The sequence below is a fragment of the Eptesicus fuscus genome, chromosome 1, assembly GCF_027574615.1.
Source record: "Eptesicus fuscus isolate TK198812 chromosome 1, DD_ASM_mEF_20220401, whole genome shotgun sequence".
In the NCBI taxonomy this organism is placed as follows: Eukaryota; Metazoa; Chordata; class Mammalia; order Chiroptera; family Vespertilionidae; genus Eptesicus; species Eptesicus fuscus.
This window is the reverse complement of record NC_072473.1, coordinates 102,296,379-102,301,288: the sequence shown is the minus strand read 5'-3', so window position 1 is coordinate 102,301,288 and position 4,910 is coordinate 102,296,379. Positions and strand designations below refer to the sequence as shown.

Genomic DNA, 4,910 nt, shown 5'->3' with positions numbered 1-4,910 from the left:
TGTATCTGTCACAAAAATGAACTAAAAATAGATTGTGGGCCTAAATGTAATGTGCCTAGGATGTAACAATGCTCCATTAATGGTCACCATGGCTATTTGGAACTGTTCTGAAGCTTTGTTCTGTTGGCTGCTTAAGAACTTGCAGTGCTTGAGGGAGGCTGAGCTGGCTTTAGGAGGCCTGATATTTCCACAGTGTGACCTGAATCAGAAGTCATATGGAGTCTTTATTACAAAGGAAAATCCTGGGCCTACTACAGACTCAGACTCCCTGTGAGTTTTGTGTTTTGTTTTGTTTTTCTTAAATAATACCCTCAGTTCATTTTGATACACATTCGGGTTTGAGAATTTAAGGTATAGGAGTTAGTCAAGATAAAGAATCTGTCACGCCGAAACTGGTTTGGCTCAGTGGATAGAGCATCGGCCCACGGACTGAAAGGTCCCAGGTTCGATTCCGGTCAAGGGCATGTACCTTGATTGAGGGCACATCCCCAGTGTGGGTTGTGCAGGAGGCAGCTGGTCGATGTCTCTCTCTCTCATTGATGTTTCTAACTCTTTATCCCTCTCCCTTCCTCTCTGTAAAAAATCAATAAAATATATTTATATATAAAAAAAAGAATCTGTCACCACTTGGGTTTCAATCGCGGCCCCATCAATTGCCATAGCCCATGGTGTAGTGGAAAGAAGAGTAGGCTCTTCATTCAGAGGAACCTGAGTTTGATTTCTGCCTCAGTCTTTTATAGATGGTATGACCTCTTCTCCAAGGCACCCTCTTCTCTGAGTGTTGATTTCTCTGTTGCTAAATGAGGAGGGTAAAATAATGGTGCTTACCTCCTAGGCTTATTGGGATGTTGAAATGAGACAAAGGTTGGCCTTATGAATATTGCCAGTGTTAGTTGAATTACATCTGAATAGCCAGCCAAAGGAAGGCAGGAGAATGGGGAAGAATGAAACGGAAACCGGTTAGGTTACTTGGTTGGTTTTGAGGGAGTTTCAGTTGGGGGCTTTGGATAACTAGAAGGCAGGGAGTGGGCCACGTATATTGTCAAGGGATGGATAGAAGTGATGCTGAAAACTTCAGTGGTTTAGCAATCTTTGGGAGCTGAGTGCATGCTCTCATACAAAAATGGCCCAGAAAGTGGAGAGATTCGAGGTTTGAATGACTACCTAATTTCTGTCTTCAAAGTATGAAAAACTAGTCATAAACCATAGCTATCCCCTTCAAGCACTCGCATTTTTCACAGGAAGTTTTGTTTTTTAATGTATACTCTTGGTTTCTTCAAGATGGGGAAAAAAAATTCCTGAGCCCCCTCTGCTGGCTGTACCAAAGAAAAGCAAGTGAGGAAACTAGAATGATCTCTAAAAACTTGCACTTTCACAGGGACATACAATCACCTATAATTACAGTAACAGAGAGCCTCATGCACTCACATGTCCTTGCTCACAGACCACATACAAAACACGCACAAGTATGTACTGAAATAGCACCCACCCACATTAGTGCAAGGTGGTTGAGGATACCAGCTCAGGTCTCACTCAGGCCTGCATCTCCCAATTAGGACTTGCAATCTTGGGCTGTTTTCTTTATTTTTTTCTACTCAGATTTATTGAGGTATAGTCAACAATTTAAAATTGTATATATTTAAGGTATACAACTTGATATACCAACACATTGTGAAATATTCAGTACAATTAAGCTGCTTAACATATCTATCACCTCAAATAGTTACCATTTTGTTTTTGCAAGTTTCTTAACCTTTTTATTTTGTGAATTTAAAATGCATGTATATACATACATATGTTTAAGTATGTATATGTATATTTTTATACGTTTATACTTATTTATCTGTATCATAATGTATGAAAAGGGCATACTTAGCACATAGTAAGCATTTGATAAATGGAAGCTATTATGCTGCTATTATTGTTGTTATTAAGTAAAATTCAACCTTTTAATTGGTAGTATTAACAAATGTTTATACAGTGTTTACTATGTGCCAGGCAATGCTTTCTATGCATTTTCTCATTTGATCCTCACAACAATCTTATGAGTAGGTACTGTTGTTACCCTCATTTTATAGATGAGACAAATTAGTCTCTGAGAGAGTAAGTGACTTGTCCAGAGTCAAATAGCTAGTAAATGTAAGATATGGGACTCAAATTATGGCAGCCTGGTTCCAGAGATTGTCCCTAAACAATACACTACATCTGCCTAATGGGTAGGATTAAATGATATGTTTAAATGCAACATTTCATTTAGGGTGTAGGAGTTAGTCAATATAAAGAGTCTAGCATAGTACTAGGCACATCATGAACACTCAATAAATATCTATTATTATTCAGATTTAACCTTGCCACACTTACTAACTGGGCCTATACAGACCTATACACCCATGTGAGCATGCACATAAGAGAGGTAACAAGAAATGGGCCCACACATGCAAATATACAGATATGTACATAGATACACAGATTTATTAATTTATTCAATGTATTCAATAACATTTATTGAATACACATTACATTATGTAGTGATTGGATCTGTTCTGGGTACTGGAGATGCAGTATTGAATAAAACAGACAAATAATTCTTGGCTTTGTGGATCTGACATTCTAGTGGGTGAGAAAGATAAGATTAAAATCTATATACAATTGATTAGATAGTGATAAGTGTTCAAGTGAAAATATATGCAGGTAAGAGAGATATAAAACTGGTTTGTGTTTAACACTTTAGGTAAAGGTGGCCATGGAAGGTTCAACGAAGAAGATACATTTTTGAGTAAAGATCTAACGGAGAGGACAGAGTGAGTCATGAAGCTTACTGGGATAATACTTTCCAAGGGTGAGGAAATAGCAAGGTCAAGTGCCCTGGGGTGAGAGAGTACCTGGGATGTTTAAGCAATAGTGAGGAGGCCTCTGTGTTTGGAGTAGGCTGAATGAAAGGGAGAGTAGTAGATGAATGGCAATCGATTAGATAATTTAGGTCTTGTAAATAGTATAAGGACTTTGGATTTTGCTCTAAGATGGAGAGTTATGGCAAGATTTTGAACATGCCTCGATTGCAGGCTTGATCCCCAGTAGGGGGCATGCAGGAGGCAGCCAATCAATGATTCCCTCTCATCATTGATGTTTCTATCTCTCTCTCCCTCTCCCTTCCTCTCTGAAATCAATAAAAATATATTTTAAAAAAGATAGAAAATACTAAAGGAGGAGCTGATTTGTGCTGGAAGATTGGGAGTTTTTTTTTTTTAACATGTTAAGTTTGAGATTACAATTAGACATCCAAATGGAGATACAAGTATGTTCTTGAGTGTGCAAGTCTGTAGTTCAGTGAACAATTTTGACCTGCAGATAAACATTTTTATGAATTATTGGAGAATAGATGGTATTTAAAGTTAAGCATGAAACTGTTTTTTTTTTCCAATATGGCTACAGAGCAAGTGGAAGTTATACTTTTATGCTCCTCGCTCCAAACTGGATTTTAGCTAAATTATAGAAAAATCAACCTGAATAACCAACTGATGGCTAGCAGAACTGAAATATTATAATCAAGGACTTACAGAAGAAACCACATAGAGACTGGTAAGAAGGGTGGATATGCAGAAAGGGCTGCCCCCTGCACCCATGTGTGGTGACTGAGAAACCCGAGGGAATATCTTGGCTGCAAACTCCCTCCCCCCAGGAGCATGGGGTCTCAAACTCACACAAGGATCCCCAACCCAGAGCAACAGAGACAGGAGGAAGAGCATGCATAACATCTGGTAGTAAAAAATCCAGTCGTCCTGGAAGACCCAGATGGCACCTTCCCAGGGATGAGAACTCCTATTGTTTCAGCACCAGCCTGGGAAGTGCACTGCCTGATCACCCAACTGCTGGTGAGGCCACTCTGCCATGCTGGGGTCTAAGGAGAAGTCTATTGGCTGCACCCAGCAGTAACCTTAGGAGTATTCTTTCTCTAGGGAGGCTCTTGGTAGATACTCAGACAGTGACTGAACTGTGTGGCTTTGGAAAGGGGACTGGTTTCCCTCACCTTGAATATACAGCAGACTCCCCCCTCCACCTGTTGAATCACTTGTACAGAGTTGCCCTGCTGAGTTCAGTTGTGCAGGGGGAAGGGGGGTGTCAGAGTGCTGTGCAAAGCTGGAACTTTCGGAGCATGTTTTCCTGGGAGGCTTTTGTCCAGGAATCATATGGGCGGGTGCTGGTTTGTGTAGCTACATAACGGAGCTTGGGGTGGGGTGGGGCACACCTATCTCCCCTGTGAGCAAAGACACATTATCCCAGGAAGGAAAGAAGTGCCCGGCCCTGACCTACAGGCTTGCAGGCACCACCACCAATAAGATACTGTTGAATCTGCCCTTCCAAGTCCCAGATACTCCACCCTGCTGAGCTCAATTCTGCATGGGGAAGGGAGAGCTTCTGGGTGCTGGGACATTCTGAATGTGTGTGCCTCAGAGGTTATTCTCTGGGACCAAGACAAAAGGCTTGGTCCCTTTCTGCAGGCTTGGCCAGCATCAAGAGAGGAGACTCTTTTGATTTGTTTTCCTGAGCACAGTAGCTCTGCCCGGCTGAGATTGCTTCTGTAGAGGGGATGTCTGGCTACAACAAACCTGAACTTGTGGTCTGCTCCTTCTAGGGGAAATGGAGTTGAAGACTCTGGCAAAGACTGAGTGGTTGGACTCTGGAGTAGGATCAACTTCCCCCTCACATACTGCCTGGCCCTGTGACCCCCAAGTAAGGATCCACTAGCCCCATCCTACCTATCCCAGTTGCCCCACCCTACTGAGCTTACAACCAGTTTGGAAGGCTCTGTGGGTTGCAGCCAGCCTGGGCCCACTCTACAGTCTTTCTCTGAAAGGCTCTGGAGGAATACAAGGTAACCTCAGGGGGAGGTAAAGTATCTCATAGGTGAA

At 41.8% G+C, this 4,910-nt stretch overlaps 1 long non-coding RNA gene across 2 annotated transcripts; it reads left to right on the top strand.

Moving 5' to 3' along the window:
* Nucleotides 1-203: 203 nt before the first annotated feature.
* On the top strand, nucleotides 204-4,680 carry LOC129149420 (uncharacterized). 2 transcript variants are annotated; one of them, XR_008556313.1, is made up of 3 exons: nucleotides 204-270; nucleotides 3,433-3,579; nucleotides 4,634-4,680. It is a non-coding gene; the product is annotated as an uncharacterized LOC129149420 (long non-coding RNA). The 2 variants fall into 2 exon arrangements; XR_008556311.1 differs by lacking the exon at nucleotides 204-270 and adding an exon at nucleotides 2,746-2,801.
* The last annotated feature ends 230 nt before the right edge of the window (nucleotides 4,681-4,910 follow it).